Genomic DNA, 17994 nt, shown 5'->3' with positions numbered 1-17994 from the left:
TTCTGAAGAACCAAAAATTGGATTTGCTACTTTTGAACCTTTCCTATTTTTTCTTTGTCAAATCCTAACCACTTTAAATGCATAGGTTTTCTTCAGTTTTGTTTATTTTGCGGGGTAATTTGATAAATTAATGCATATTTTGTAAAGCAAACAAGTGTCTGGCAGTTAGTACATAGCATGACAACAGAAGTGCTCTTTGATTTGCGTAGTAGTGTTCCTGTTAAAAATTCGGCTTGCCAGTCTTGGAGATTAAATTCTTTTATATAGAATGAGTGTGTTAAGTCAAATGATGTGAATCTGCCTAAACCACTTTCTTCTTGTATCAGGCAGTCTCAGAATTCTATAATAATCCTTCCTTCCTAAAACTTTGGAATGGTTTTTTAGACACAGTCTTTGTTTCTGTGTTTACTTGTTACAATATCAATATGTCTTATGTACTTTGATACATTCAAAAAAGTGCACTAGCACAGCAAAATATCGTGCCTCAGTATTAACTGATTCATAGCAAGCAAAGAAATATATTTCCAAGAATAAATAAGAATTGTAATTTTTTATTTTTTTTTTTTAATTGTCAGCAATACCTGTAGACAGTATCTTCTAGAACTAACAATGCAAAGGCAGATATACATATGCAATAATAACACCAAAAACAAGATCACTACTGCATTGTAATTAATAAGTCCTTCTCTTCTATGAGGCAGTTCTTTTGTTTATTACATAATCCTAGAATGCAATGACATAGCAAGTATCAACTAGTAACAGTGTTACACTATCTCCAGCTGTAAAATTAGACTCCTTATCTGGTTTGGACTAACGGGCTTACGGCAGGTCAGAAAAAGACTCGTGTAAATACTAAGGACAGAGAACTTTCTAAAAAGTAAGCAGCTAATCAGCAGTCTTTAACCTGTAGGGAAAAAAAATTACTGTGCTTGGACTAATTCTAGAAGTATGTATAAGGCCCCATTCATTCATTCATTCATTCATTCATTCATTCATTCATTCATTCATTCATTCATTCATTCATTCAGCCTGGCCCCATCCACCCCTTGGCCAGGCTGGGCTGCTCCAGGAGGCAGATGATGTGGCAGGGTGAGCAGTTGGAAGTGTGAGCAAAATTGTTTTAGAGGCAGAATGTTCTTGTTTCACAGTATTGCATATATGCAATCCTGCATTCAAGATAGAAGAAAGGGGCCTAGAATTTCAAAGAGATATGATGCAAAGTGGACAATGAGGGTCATTGCAAAAATTGTCCTTCTTTAGGGAACAAAACTTGCCTCCTTTTGAGTTTAATGACAGTCCTGCTATTGATTTGTGCGTGCCCTATCTATTCATTTTTCTGCTCCCCTGATTTTTTTTTTTTTTTTCACTTTTGCTCGGATTAATGACTTGCTTCATTCCTTATCTTTATCCTCTCTTCCCGAAAAGTGTTGTCACTTAAACTGGCTTAGCATATCTACTCTATTTATTCTACAACACCCCCGAGTTTTACATTTCAGTTGAAAGATTCGCTATCGCTATAATCACCAGGAAGAAGAAATAGTTGCTTTAAACTTCTAAAGAAGTAAGATCACTTCTGAAGAAGTAAGATCTCAATCCTATCAGTCCTCCAACTGAGAGGGTGACGAATGGATGTCACAAAAGGAGAAAAAACACAATCATCTCGGAAACGTAAGGGTTAATGAAAGGTAATATGTCACTTCATGGCAATAGTAACACTTTTCTGACGATACAAAACAGGGACGGTCAGCAGTATGCTAGGGTTGCATTCAGGATGGAGTACTCCAGATGTGGTCTCACCAAGGCAGAGCAGAGGGGCAGGATCATCTACCTTGACCTGCTGACCACGATTCTTTTGGTGCAGTCCAGGACAGGAGTGGCTTTCTGGGCTGTGAGGGTACACACTGCTACTTCATGTCCACTTGCTATTTCCTAGTATCCCTATGCCCATTGTGGCAGGGCTGTTCTCTGTCCTGACATCCTTCAACTTGTGCTGATACAAGGGGTTGGTTGCCATTACCCATGTGCAGTACCCTGCACTTGGATTTTTTGAACCTCATGAGCTTCTCCTTGTCCCACTGACAAAGGCTGGCTAAGTCTCTCTCAGTGGCATCCCATCCCTCAGTCATCTTCACCTTATCACATAGCTTGCTGTCATCCACAAACTTGATGAGAATGTACTTGATCCCACTGTCAATGTCACTGCTGAAGATATTAAAGAGCATTGGTCCCAGTACTGACCCCTGAGGAGCACCACTTGTTACTTCTCTAGCCAGACATTGAGCCAATGACCACCACTCTCAAGGTACGACTAGACTAAACTTTGTTCATCAGTCCACCTTTCAAATCCACACATTTTGAATTTGAAAAGAAGGATATGATGGGGACTATGTCCAAGTCTCTGCTGACCTTAAGGTAGATGACATCAAGCATTTTCCTCATCCGCTCATGTAGTCATGCCATCATGAAATCCACTAGTTATCTTTTCAAAATTAGTTCTTATTTGTAACACTGAACATTATCAATTGTATTTTCTTTACATAGCAGTAGCTAATAGCTTTTACCTGAAATGAGCTTGTTTCTGAAGAACCAAAAATTGGATTTGCTACTTTTGAACCTTTCCTATTTTTTCTTTGTCAAATCCTAACCACTTTAAATGCATAGGTTTTCTTCAGTTTTGTTTATTTTGCGGGGTAATTTGATAAATTAATGCATATTTTGTAAAGCAAACAAGTGTCTGGCAGTTAGTACATAGCATGACAACAGAAGTGCTCTTTGATTTGCGTAGTAGTGTTCCTGTTAAAAATTCGGCTTGCCAGTCTTGGAGATTAAATTCTTTTATATAGAATGAGTGTGTTAAGTCAAATGATGTGAATCTGCCTAAACCACTTTCTTCTTGTATCAGGCAGTCTCAGAATTCTATAATAATCCTTCCTTCCTAAAACTTTGGAATGGTTTTTTAGACACAGTCTTTGTTTCTGTGTTTACTTGTTACAATATCAATATGTCTTATGTACTTTGATACATTCAATAAAGTGCACTAGCACAGCAAAATATCGTGCCTCAGTATTAACTGATTCATAGCAAGCAAAGAAATATATTTCCAAGAATAAATAAGAATTGTAATTTTTTATTTTTTTTTTTTAATTGTCAGCAATACCTGTAGACAGTATCTTCTAGAACTAACAATGCAAAGGCAGATATACATATGCAATAATAACACCAAAAACAAGATCACTACTGCATTGTAATTAATAAGTCCTTCTCTTCTATGAGGCAGTTCTTTTGTTTATTACATAATCCTAGAATGCAATGACATAGCAAGTATCAACTAGTAACAGTGTTACACTATCTCCAGCTGTAAAATTAGACTCCTTATCTGGTTTGGACTAACGGGCTTACGGCAGGTCAGAAAAAGACTCGTGTAAATACTAAGGACAGAGAACTTTCTAAAAAGTAAGCAGCTAATCAGCAGTCTTTAACCTGTAGGGAAAAAAAATTACTGTGCTTGGACTAATTCTAGAAGTATGTATAAGGCCCCATTCATTCATTCATTCATTCATTCATTCATTCATTCATTCATTCATTCATTCATTCAGCCTGGCCCCATCCACCCCTTGGCCAGGCTGGGCTGCTCCAGGAGGCAGATGATGTGGCAGGGTGAGCCGTTGGAAGTGTGAGCAAAATTGTTTTAGAGGCAGAATGTTCTTGTTTCACAGTATTGCATATATGCAATCCTGCATTCAAGATAGAAGAAAGGGGCCTAGAATTTCAAAGAGATATGATGCAAAGTGGACAATGAGGGTCATTGCAAAAATTGTCCTTCTTTAGGGAACAAAACTTGCCTCCTTTTGAGTTTAATGACAGTCCTGCTATTGATTTGTGCCTGCCCTATCTATTCATTTTTCTGCTCCCCTGATTTTTTTTTTTTTTTTCACTTTTGCTCGGATTAATGACTTGCTTCATTCCTTATCTTTATCCTCTCTTCCCGAAAAGTGTTGTCACTTAAACTGGCTTAGCATATCTACTCTATTTATTCTACAACACCCCCGAGTTTTACATTTCAGTTGAAAGATTCGCTATCGCTATAATCACCAGGAAGAAGAAATAGTTGCTTTAAACTTCTAAAGAAGTAAGATCACTTCTGAAGAAGTAAGATCTCAATCCTATCAGTCCTCCAACTGAGAGGGTGACGAATGGATGTCACAAAAGGAGAAAAAACACAATCATCTCGGAAACGTAAGGGTTAATGAAAGGTAATATGTCACTTCATGGCAATAGTAACACTTTTCTGACGATACAAAACAGGGACGGTCAGCAGTATGCTAGGGTTGCATTCAGGATGGAGTACTCCAGATGTGGTCTCACCAAGGCAGAGCAGAGGGGCAGGATCATCTACCTTGACCTGCTGACCACGATTCTTTTGGTGCAGTCCAGGACAGGAGTGGCTTTCTGGGCTGTGAGGGTACACACTGCTACTTCATGTCCACTTGCTATTTCCTAGTATCCCTATGCCCATTGTGGCAGGGCTGTTCTCTGTCCTGACATCCTTCAACTTGTGCTGATACAAGGGGTTGGTTGCCATTACCCATGTGCAGTACCCTGCACTTGGATTTTTTGAACCTCATGAGCTTCTCCTTGTCCCACTGACAAAGGCTGGCTAAGTCTCTCTCAGTGGCATCCCATCCCTCAGTCATCTTCACCTTATCACATAGCTTGCTGTCATCCACAAACTTGATGAGAATGTACTTGATCCCACTGTCAATGTCACTGCTGAAGATATTAAAGAGCATTGGTCCCAGTACTGACCCCTGAGGAGCACCACTTGTTACTTCTCTAGCCAGACATTGAGCCAATGACCACCACTCTCAAGGTACGACTAGACTAAACTTTGTTCATCAGTCCACCTTTCAAATCCACACATTTTGAATTTGAAAAGAAGGATATGATGGGGACTATGTCCAAGTCTCTGCTGACCTTAAGGTAGATGACATCAAGCATTTTCCTCATCCGCTCATGTAGTCATGCCATCATGAAATCCACTAGTTATCTTTTCAAAATTAGTTCTTATTTGTAACACTGAACATTATCAATTGTATTTTCTTTACATAGCAGTAGCTAATAGCTTTTACCTGAAATGAGCTTGTTTCTGAAGAACCAAAAATTGGATTTGCTACTTTTGAACCTTTCCTATTTTTTCTTTGTCAAATCCTAACCACTTTAAATGCATAGGTTTTCTTCAGTTTTGTTTATTTTGCGGGGTAATTTGATAAATTAATGCATATTTTGTAAAGCAAACAAGTGTCTGGCAGTTAGTACATAGCATGACAACAGAAGTGCTCTTTGATTTGCGTAGTAGTGTTCCTGTTAAAAATTCGGCTTGCCAGTCTTGGAGATTAAATTCTTTTATATAGAATGAGTGTGTTAAGTCAAATGATGTGAATCTGCCTAAACCACTTTCTTCTTGTATCAGGCAGTCTCAGAATTCTATAATAATCCTTCCTTCCTAAAACTTTGGAATGGTTTTTTAGACACAGTCTTTGTTTCTGTGTTTACTTGTTACAATATCAATATGTCTTATGTACTTTGATACATTCAAAAAAGTGCACTAGCACAGCAAAATATCGTGCCTCAGTATTAACTGATTCATAGCAAGCAAAGAAATATATTTCCAAGAATAAATAAGAATTGTAATTTTTTATTTTTTTTTTTAATTGTCAGCAATACCTGTAGACAGTATCTTCTAGAACTAACAATGCAAAGGCAGATATACATATGCAATAATAACACCAAAAACAAGATCACTACTGCATTGTAATTAATAAGTCCTTCTCTTCTATGAGGCAGTTCTTTTGTTTATTACATAATCCTAGAATGCAATGACATAGCAAGTATCAACTAGTAACAGTGTTACACTATCTCCAGCTGTAAAATTAGACTCCTTATCTGGTTTGGACTAACGGGCTTACGGCAGGTCAGAAAAAGACTCGTGTAAATACTAAGGACAGAGAACTTTCTAAAAAGTAAGCAGCTAATCAGCAGTCTTTAACCTGTAGGGAAAAAAAATTACTGTGCTTGGACTAATTCTAGAAGTATGTATAAGGCCCCATTCATTCATTCATTCATTCATTCATTCATTCATTCATTCATTCATTCATTCATTCATTCAGCCTGGCCCCATCCACCCCTTGGCCAGGCTGGGCTGCTCCAGGAGGCAGATGATGTGGCAGGGTGAGCAGTTGGAAGTGTGAGCAAAATTGTTTTAGAGGCAGAATGTTCTTGTTTCACAGTATTGCATATATGCAATCCTGCATTCAAGATAGAAGAAAGGGGCCTAGAATTTCAAAGAGATATGATGCAAAGTGGACAATGAGGGTCATTGCAAAAATTGTCCTTCTTTAGGGAACAAAACTTGCCTCCTTTTGAGTTTAATGACAGTCCTGCTATTGATTTGTGCGTGCCCTATCTATTCATTTTTCTGCTCCCCTGATTTTTTTTTTTTTTTTCACTTTTGCTCGGATTAATGACTTGCTTCATTCCTTATCTTTATCCTCTCTTCCCGAAAAGTGTTGTCACTTAAACTGGCTTAGCATATCTACTCTATTTATTCTACAACACCCCCGAGTTTTACATTTCAGTTGAAAGATTCGCTATCGCTATAATCACCAGGAAGAAGAAATAGTTGCTTTAAACTTCTAAAGAAGTAAGATCACTTGTGAAGAAGTAAGATCTCAATCCTATCAGTCCTCCAACTGAGAGGGTGACGAATGGATGTCACAAAAGGAGAAAAAACACAATCATCTAGGAAACGTAAGGGTTAATGAAAGGTAATATGTCACTTCATGGCAATAGTAACACTTTTCTGACGATACAAAACAGGGACGGTCAGCAGTATGCTAGGGTTGCATTCAGGATGGAGTACTCCAGATGTGGTCTCACCAAGGCAGAGCAGAGGGGCAGGATCATCTACCTTGACCTGCTGACCACGATTCTTTTGGTGCAGTCCAGGACAGGAGTGGCTTTCTGGGCTGTGAGGGTACACACTGCTACTTCATGTCCACTTGCTATTTCCTAGTATCCCTATGCCCATTGTGGCAGGGCTGTTCTCTGTCCTGACATCCTTCAACTTGTGCTGATACAAGGGGTTGGTTGCCATTACCCATGTGCAGTACCCTGCACTTGGATTTTTTGAACCTCATGAGCTTCTCCTTGTCCCACTGACAAAGGCTGGCTAAGTCTCTCTCAGTGGCATCCCATCCCTCAGTCATCTTCACCTTATCACATAGCTTGCTGTCATCCACAAACTTGATGAGAATGTACTTGATCCCACTGTCAATGTCACTGCTGAAGATATTAAAGAGCATTGGTCCCAGTACTGACCCCTGAGGAGCACCACTTGTTACTTCTCTAGCCAGACATTGAGCCAATGACCACCACTCTCAAGGTACGACTAGACTAAACTTTGTTCATCAGTCCACCTTTCAAATCCACACATTTTGAATTTGAAAAGAAGGATATGATGGGGACTATGTCCAAGTCTCTGCTGACCTTAAGGTAGATGACATCAAGCATTTTCCTCATCCGCTCATGTAGTCATGCCATCATGAAATCCACTAGTTATCTTTTCAAAATTAGTTCTTATTTGTAACACTGAACATTATCAATTGTATTTTCTTTACATAGCAGTAGCTAATAGCTTTTACCTGAAATGAGCTTGTTTCTGAAGAACCAAAAATTGGATTTGCTACTTTTGAACCTTTCCTATTTTTTCTTTGTCAAATCCTAACCACTTTAAATGCATAGGTTTTCTTCAGTTTTGTTTATTTTGCGGGGTAATTTGATAAATTAATGCATATTTTGTAAAGCAAACAAGTGTCTGGCAGTTAGTACATAGCATGACAACAGAAGTGCTCTTTGATTTGCGTAGTAGTGTTCCTGTTAAAAATTCGGCTTGCCAGTCTTGGAGATTAAATTCTTTTATATAGAATGAGTGTGTTAAGTCAAATGATGTGAATCTGCCTAAACCACTTTCTTCTTGTATCAGGCAGTCTCAGAATTCTATAATAATCCTTCCTTCCTAAAACTTTGGAATGGTTTTTTAGACACAGTCTTTGTTTCTGTGTTTACTTGTTACAATATCAATATGTCTTATGTACTTTGATACATTCAAAAAAGTGCACTAGCACAGCAAAATATCGTGCCTCAGTATTAACTGATTCATAGCAAGCAAAGAAATATATTTCCAAGAATAAATAAGAATTGTAATTTTTTATTTTTTTTTTTTAATTGTCAGCAATACCTGTAGACAGTATCTTCTAGAACTAACAATGCAAAGGCAGATATACATATGCAATAATAACACCAAAAACAAGATCACTACTGCATTGTAATTAATAAGTCCTTCTCTTCTATGAGGCAGTTCTTTTGTTTATTACATAATCCTAGAATGCAATGACATAGCAAGTATCAACTAGTAACAGTGTTACACTATCTCCAGCTGTAAAATTAGACTCCTTATCTGGTTTGGACTAACGGGCTTACGGCAGGTCAGAAAAAGACTCGTGTAAATACTAAGGACAGAGAACTTTATAAAAAGTAAGCAGCTAATCAGCAGTCTTTAACCTGTAGGGAAAAAAAATTACTGTGCTTGGACTAATTCTAGAAGTATGTATAAGGCCCCATTCATTCATTCATTCATTCATTCATTCATTCATTCATTCATTCATTCATTCATTCATTCATTCATTCATTCATTCAGCCTGGCCCCATCCACCCCTTGGCCAGGCTGGGCTGCTCCAGGAGGCAGATGATGTGGCAGGGTGAGCAGTTGGAAGTGTGAGCAAAATTGTTTTAGAGGCAGAATGTTCTTGTTTCACAGTATTGCATATATGCAATCCTGCATTCAAGATAGAAGAAAGGGGCCTAGAATTTCAAAGAGATATGATGCAAAGTGGACAATGAGGGTCATTGCAAAAATTGTCCTTCTTTAGGGAACAAAACTTGCCTCCTTTTGAGTTTAATGACAGTCCTGCTATTGATTTGTGCGTGCCCTATCTATTCATTTTTCTGCTCCCCTGATTTTTTTTTTTTTTTTCACTTTTGCTCGGATTAATGACTTGCTTCATTCCTTATCTTTATCCTCTCTTCCCGAAAAGTGTTGTCACTTAAACTGGCTTAGCATATCTACTCTATTTATTCTACAACACCCCCGAGTTTTACATTTCAGTTGAAAGATTCGCTATCGCTATAATCACCAGGAAGAAGAAATAGTTGCTTTAAACTTCTAAAGAAGTAAGATCACTTGTGAAGAAGTAAGATCTCAATCCTATCAGTCCTCCAACTGAGAGGGTGACGAATGGATGTCACAAAAGGAGAAAAAACACAATCATCTCGGAAAGGTAAGGGTTAATGAAAGGTAATATGTCACTTCATGGCAATAGTAACACTTTTCTGACGATACAAAACAGGGACGGTCAGCAGTATGCTAGGGTTGCATTCAGGATGGAGTACTCCAGATGTGGTCTCACCAAGGCAGAGCAGAGGGGCAGGATCATCTACCTTGACCTGCTGACCACGATTCTTTTGGTGCAGTCCAGGACAGGAGTGGCTTTCTGGGCTGTGAGGGTACACACTGCTACTTCATGTCCACTTGCTATTTCCTAGTATCCCTATGCCCATTGTGGCAGGGCTGTTCTCTGTCCTGACATCCTTCAACTTGTGCTGATACAAGGGGTTGGTTGCCATTACCCATGTGCAGTACCCTGCACTTGGATTTTTTGAACCTCATGAGCTTCTCCTTGTCCCACTGACAAAGGCTGGCTAAGTCTCTCTCAGTGGCATCCCATCCCTCAGTCATCTTCACCTTATCACATAGCTTGCTGTCATCCACAAACTTGATGAGAATGTACTTGATCCCACTGTCAATGTCACTGCTGAAGATATTAAAGAGCATTGGTCCCAGTACTGACCCCTGAGGAGCACCACTTGTTACTTCTCTAGCCAGACATTGAGCCAATGACCACCACTCTCAAGGTACGACTAGACTAAACTTTGTTCATCAGTCCACCTTTCAAATCCACACATTTTGAATTTGAAAAGAAGGATATGATGGGGACTATGTCCAAGTCTCTGCTGACCTTAAGGTAGATGACATCAAGCATTTTCCTCATCCGCTCATGTAGTCATGCCATCATGAAATCCACTAGTTATCTTTTCAAAATTAGTTCTTATTTGTAACACTGAACATTATCAATTGTATTTTCTTTACATAGCAGTAGCTAATAGCTTTTACCTGAAATGAGCTTGTTTCTGAAGAACCAAAAATTGGATTTGCTACTTTTGAACCTTTCCTATTTTTTCTTTGTCAAATCCTAACCACTTTAAATGCATAGGTTTTCTTCAGTTTTGTTTATTTTGCGGGGTAATTTGATAAATTAATGCATATTTTGTAAAGCAAACAAGTGTCTGGCAGTTAGTACATAGCATGACAACAGAAGTGCTCTTTGATTTGCGTAGTAGTGTTCCTGTTAAAAATTCGGCTTGCCAGTCTTGGAGATTAAATTCTTTTATATAGAATGAGTGTGTTAAGTCAAATGATGTGAATCTGCCTAAACCACTTTCTTCTTGTATCAGGCAGTCTCAGAATTCTATAATAATCCTTCCTTCCTAAAACTTTGGAATGGTTTTTTAGACACAGTCTTTGTTTCTGTGTTTACTTGTTACAATATCAATATGTCTTATGTACTTTGATACATTCAAAAAAGTGCACTAGCACAGCAAAATATCGTGCCTCAGTATTAACTGATTCATAGCAAGCAAAGAAATATATTTCCAAGAATAAATAAGAATTGTAATTTTTTATTTTTTTTTTTTAATTGTCAGCAATACCTGTAGACAGTATCTTCTAGAACTAACAATGCAAAGGCAGATATACATATGCAATAATAACACCAAAAACAAGATCACTACTGCATTGTAATTAATAAGTCCTTCTCTTCTATGAGGCAGTTCTTTTGTTTATTACATAATCCTAGAATGCAATGACATAGCAAGTATCAACTAGTAACAGTGTTACACTATCTCCAGCTGTAAAATTAGACTCCTTATCTGGTTTGGACTAACGGGCTTACGGCAGGTCAGAAAAAGACTCGTGTAAATACTAAGGACAGAGAACTTTCTAAAAAGTAAGCAGCTAATCAGCAGTCTTTAACCTGTAGGGAAAAAAAATTACTGTGCTTGGACTAATTCTAGAAGTATGTATAAGGCCCCATTCATTCATTCATTCATTCATTCATTCATTCATTCATTCATTCATTCATTCATTCATTCATTCAGCCTGGCCCCATCCACCCCTTGGCCAGGCTGGGCTGCTCCAGGAGGCAGATGATGTGGCAGGGTGAGCAGTTGGAAGTGTGAGCAAAATTGTTTTAGAGGCAGAATGTTCTTGTTTCACAGTATTGCATATATGCAATCCTGCATTCAAGATGGAAGAAAGGGGCCTAGAATTTCAAAGAGATATGATGCAAAGTGGACAATGAGGGTCATTGCAAAAATTGTCCTTCTTTAGGGAACAAAACTTGCCTCCTTTTGAGTTTAATGACAGTCCTGCTATTGATTTGTGCCTGCCCTATCTATTCATTTTTCTGCTCCCCTGATTTTTTTTTTTTTTTTTTCACTTTTGCTCAGATTAATGACTTGCTTCATTCCTTATCTTTATCCTCTCTTCCCGAAAAGTGTTGTCACTTAAACTGGCTTAGCATATCTACTCTATTTATTCTACAACACCCCCGAGTTTTACATTTCAGTTGAAAGATTCACTATCGCTATAATCACCAGGAAGAAGAAATAGTTGCTTTAAACTTCTAAAGAAGTAAGATCACTTGTGAAGAAGTAAGATCTCAATCCTATCAGTCCTCCAACTGAGAGGGTGACGAATGGATGTCACAAAAGGAGAAAAAACACAATCATCTCGGAAAGGTAAGGGTTAATGAAAGGTAATATGTCACTTCATGGCAATAGTAACACTTTTCTGACGATACAAAACAGGGACGGTCAGCAGTATGCTAGGGTTGCATTCAGGATGGAGTACTCCAGATGTGGTCTCACCAAGGCAGAGCAGAGGGGCAGGATCATCTACCTTGACCTGCTGACCACGATTCTTTTGGTGCAGTCCAGGACAGGAGTGGCTTTCTGGGCTGTGAGGGTACACACTGCTACTTCATGTCCACTTGCTATTTCCTAGTATCCCTATGCCCATTGTGGCAGGGCTGTTCTCTGTCCTGACATCCTTCAACTTGTGCTGATACAAGGGGTTGGTTGCCATTACCCATGTGCAGTACCCTGCTCTTGGATTTTTTGAACCTCATGAGCTTCTCCTTGTCCCACTGACAAAGGCTGGCTAAGTCTCTCTCAGTGGCATCCCATCCCTCAGTCATCTTCACCTTATCACATAGCTTGCTGTCATCCACAAACTTGATGAGAATGTACTTGATCCCACTGTCAATGTCACTGCTGAAGATATTAAAGAGCATTGGTCCCAGTACTGACCCCTGAGGAGCACCACTTGTTACTTCTCTAGCCAGACATTGAGCCAATGACCACCACTCTCAAGGTACGACTAGACTAAACTTTGTTCATCAGTCCACCTTTCAAATCCACACATTTTGAATTTGAAAAGAAGGATATGATGGGGACTATGTCCAAGTCTCTGCTGACCTTAAGGTAGATGACATCAAGCATTTTCCTCATCCGCTCATGTAGTCATGCCATCATGAAATCCACTAGTTATCTTTTCAAAATTAGTTCTTATTTGTAACACTGAACATTATCAATTGTATTTTCTTTACATAGCAGTAGCTAATAGCTTTTACCTGAAATGAGCTTGTTTCTGAAGAACCAAAAATTGGATTTGCTACTTTTGAACCTTTCCTATTTTTTCTTTGTCAAATCCTAACCACTTTAAATGCATAGGTTTTCTTCAGTTTTGTTTATTTTGCGGGGTAATTTGATAAATTAATGCATATTTTGTAAAGCAAACAAGTGTCTGGCAGTTAGTACATAGCATGACAACAGAAGTGCTCTTTGATTTGCGTAGTAGTGTTCCTGTTAAAAATTCGGCTTGCCAGTCTTGGAGATTAAATTCTTTTATATAGAATGAGTGTGTTAAGTCAAATGATGTGAATCTGCCTAAACCACTTTCTTCTTGTATCAGGCAGTCTCAGAATTCTATAATAATCCTTCCTTCCTAAAACTTTGGAATGGTTTTTTAGACACAGTCTTTGTTTCTGTGTTTACTTGTTACAATATCAATATGTCTTATGTACTTTGATACATTCAAAAAAGTGCACTAGCACAGCAAAATATCGTGCCTCAGTATTAACTGATTCATAGCAAGCAAAGAAATATATTTCCAAGAATAAATAAGAATTGTAATTTTTTATTTTTTTTTTTTAATTGTCAGCAATACCTGTAGACAGTATCTTCTAGAACTAACAATGCAAAGGCAGATATACATATGCAATAATAACACCAAAAACAAGATCACTACTGCATTGTAATTAATAAGTCCTTCTCTTCTATGAGGCAGTTCTTTTGTTTATTACATAATCCTAGAATGCAATGACATAGCAAGTATCAACTAGTAACAGTGTTACACTATCTCCAGCTGTAAAATTAGACTCCTTATCTGGTTTGGACTAACGGGCTTACGGCAGGTCAGAAAAAGACTCGTGTAAATACTAAGGACAGAGAACTTTCTAAAAAGTAAGCAGCTAATCAGCAGTCTTTAACCTGTAGGGAAAAAAAATTACTGTGCTTGGACTAATTCTAGAAGTATGTATAAGGCCCCATTCATTCATTCATTCATTCATTCATTCATTCATTCATTCATTCATTCATTCATTCATTCAGCCTGGCCCCATCCACCCCTTGGCCAGGCTGGGCTGCTCCAGGAGGCAGATGATGTGGCAGGGTGAGCAGTTGGAAGTGTGAGCAAAATTGTTTTAGAGGCAGAATGTTCTTGTTTCACAGTATTGCATATATGCAATCCTGCATTCAAGATAGAAGAAAGGGGCCTAGAATTTCAAAGAGATATGATGCAAAGTGGACAATGAGGGTCATTGCAAAAATTGTCCTTCTTTAGGGAACAAAACTTGCCTCCTTTTGAGTTTAATGACAGTCCTGCTATTGATTTGTGCGTGCCCTATCTATTCATTTTTCTGCTCCCCTGATTTTTTTTTTTTTTTCACTTTTGCTCGGATTAATGACTTGCTTCATTCCTTATCTTTATCCTCTCTTCCCGAAAAGTGTTGTCACTTAAACTGGCTTAGCATATCTACTCTATTTATTCTACAACACCCCCGAGTTTTACATTTCAGTTGAAAGATTCGCTATCGCTATAATCACCAGGAAGAAGAAATAGTTGCTTTAAACTTCTAAAGAAGTAAGATCACTTGTGAAGAAGTAAGATCTCAATCCTATCAGTCCTCCAACTGAGAGGGTGACGAATGGATGTCACAAAAGGAGAAAAAACACAATCATCTCGGAAACGTAAGGGTTAATGAAAGGTAATATGTCACTTCATGGCAATAGTAACACTTTTCTGACGATACAAAACAGGGACGGTCAGCAGTATGCTAGGGTTGCATTCAGGATGGAGTACTCCAGATGTGGTCTCACCAAGGCAGAGCAGAGGGGCAGGATCATCTACCTTGACCTGCTGACCACGATTCTTTTGGTGCAGTCCAGGACAGGAGTGGCTTTCTGGGCTGTGAGGGTACACACTGCTACTTCATGTCCACTTGCTATTTCCTAGTATCCCTATGCCCATTGTGGCAGGGCTGTTCTCTGTCCTGACATCCTTCAACTTGTGCTGATACAAGGGGTTGGTTGCCATTACCCATGTGCAGTACCCTGCACTTGGATTTTTTGAACCTCATGAGCTTCTCCTTGTCCCACTGACAAAGGCTGGCTAAGTCTCTCTCAGTGGCATCCCATCCCTCAGTCATCTTCACCTTATCACATAGCTTGCTGTCATCCACAAACTTGATGAGAATGTACTTGATCCCACTGTCAATGTCACTGCTGAAGATATTAAAGAGCGACCCCTGAGGAGCACCACTTGTTACTTCTCTAGCCAGACATTGAGCCAATGACCACCACTCTCAAGGTATGACTAGACTAAACTTTGTTCATCAGTCCACCTTTCAAATCCACACATTTTGAATTTGAAAAGAAGGATATGATGGGGACTATGTCCAAGTCTCTGCTGACCTTAAGGTAGATGACATCAAGCATTTTCCTCATCCGCTCATGTAGTCATGCCATCATGAAATCCACTAGTTATCTTTTCAAAATTAGTTCTTATTTGTAACACTGAACATTATCAATTGTATTTTCTTTACATAGCAGTAGCTAATAGCTTTTACCTGAAATGAGCTTGTTTCTGAAGAACCAAAAATTGGATTTGCTACTTTTGAACCTTTCCTATTTTTTCTTTGTCAAATCCTAACCACTTTAAATGCATAGGTTTTCTTCAGTTTTGTTTACTTTGCGGGGTAATTTGATAAATTAATGCATATTTTGTAAAGCAAACAAGTGTCTGGCAGTTAGTACATAGCATGACAACAGAAGTGCTCTTTGATTTGCGTAGTAGTGTTTCTGTTAAAAATTCGGCTTGCCAGTCTTGGAGATTAAATTCTTTTATATAGAATGAGTGTGTTAAGTCAAATGATGTGAATCTGCCTAAACCACTTTCTTCTTGTATCAGGCAGTCTCAGAATTCTATAATAATCCTTCCTTCCTAAAACTTTGGAATGGTTTTTTAGACACAGTCTTTGTTTCTGTGTTTACTTGTTACAATATCAATATGTCTTATGTACTTTGATACATTCAAAAAAGTGCACTAGCACAGCAAAATATCGTGCCTCAGTATTAACTGATTCATAGCAAGCAAAGAAATATATTTCCAAGAATAAATAAGAATTGTAATTTTTTATTTTTTTTTTTTAATTGTCAGCAATACCTGTAGACAGTATCTTCTAGAACTAACAATGCAAAGGCAGATATACATATGCAATAATAACACCAAAAACAAGATCACTACTGCATTGTAATTAATAAGTCCTTCTCTTCTATGAGGCAGTTCTTTTGTTTATTACATAATCCTAGAATGCAATGACATAGCAAGTATCAACTAGTAACAGTGTTACACTATCTCCAGCTGTAAAATTAGACTCCTTATCTGGTTTGGACTAACGGGCTTACGGCAGGTCAGAAAAAGACTCGTGTAAATACTAAGGACAGAGAACTTTCTAAAAAGTAAGCAGCTAATCAGCAGTCTTTAACCTGTAGGGAAAAAAAATTACTGTGCTTGGACTAATTCTAGAAGTATGTATAAGGCCCCATTCATTCATTCATTCATTCATTCATTCATTCATTCATTCATTCATTCAGCCTGGCCCCATCCACCCCTTGGCCAGGCTGGGCTGCTCCAGGAGGCAGATGATGTGGCAGGGTGAGCAGGTGGAAGTGTGAGCAAAATTGTTTTAGAGGCAGAATGTTCTTGTTTCACAGTATTGCATATATGCAATCCTGCATTCAAGATGGAAGAAAGGGGCCTAGAATTTCAAAGAGATATGATGCAAAGTGGACAATGAGGGTCATTGCAAAAATTGTCCTTCTTTAGGGAACAAAACTTGCCTCCTTTTGAGTTTAATGACAGTCCTGCTATTGATTTGTGCCTGCCCTATCTATTCATTTTTCTGCTCCCCTGATTTTTTTTTTTTTTTTCACTTTTACTCAGATTAATGACTTGCTTCATTCCTTATCTTTATCCTCTCTTCCCGAAAAGTGTTGTCACTTAAACTGGCTTAGCATATCTACTCTATTTATTCTACAACACCCCCGAGTTTTACATTTCAGTTGAAAGATTCACTATCGCTATAATCACCAGGAAGAAGAAATAGTTGCTTTAAACTTCTAAAGAAGTAAGATCACTTGTGAAGAAGTAAGATCTCAATCCTATCAGTCCTCCAACTGAGAGGGTGACGAATGGATGTCACAAAAGGAGAAAAAACACAATCATCTCGGAAACGTAAGGGTTAATGAAAGGTAATATGTCACTTCATGGCAATAGTAACACTTTTCTGACGATACAAAACAGGGACGGTCAGCAGTATGCTAGGGTTGCATTCAGGATGGAGTACTCCAGATGTGGTCTCACCAAGGCAGAGCAGAGGGGCAGGATCATCTACCTTGACCTGCTGACCACGATTCTTTTGGTGCAGTCCAGGACAGGAGTGGCTTTCTGGGCTGTGAGGGTTTCACAAAACCTAACCCTAACCCTAACCCTAACCCTAACCCTAACCCTAACCCTAACCCTAACCCTAACCCTAACCCTAACCCTAACCCTAACCCTAACCCTAACCCTAACCCTAACCTTAACGACAACCCTAATCCTACCTTAACCCTAAACCCAACCCTAACCCTACCCTAAACCTAACCCTAACCCTAACCCTAACCCTAACCCTAACCCTAACCCTAACCCTAACCCTAACCGTAACCCTACTCCTAACCCAAATCCTAACCCTAACCCTAACTTTAACCTAACCCTAACCCTAACCCTAACCCTAACCCTAACCCTACCCTAACCCTGACCCTAACACTAACCGTAACCCTACCCTAACCCTACCCATACCCCTACCCCTAACCGTAACCCTAACCCTACCCTAACCCCAACCCTAACCCTAACCCTAACCCTAACCCTAACCCTAACCCTAACCCTAACCCTAACCCTAACCCTAAACCTAACCCCAACCCAATACCCAACCCTAACCCTAACCCTTACCCTAACCCTAATCCTAACTGTAACCCTAACCCTAACACTTACACTAACCCTAATCATAAATGTAACCCTAACCCTAATCCTAACCCTACCCTAACCCTAACCCTAACCCTAACCCTAACCCTAACCCTACCCTAACCCTAACCCTAACCCTA

Source organism: Lagopus muta, chromosome 5 (assembly GCF_023343835.1).
Source record: "Lagopus muta isolate bLagMut1 chromosome 5, bLagMut1 primary, whole genome shotgun sequence".
Classification (NCBI taxonomy): Eukaryota; Metazoa; Chordata; class Aves; order Galliformes; family Phasianidae; genus Lagopus; species Lagopus muta.
The sequence above is the reverse complement of the archived record's forward strand: the minus strand, read 5'-3'. Positions refer to the sequence as shown.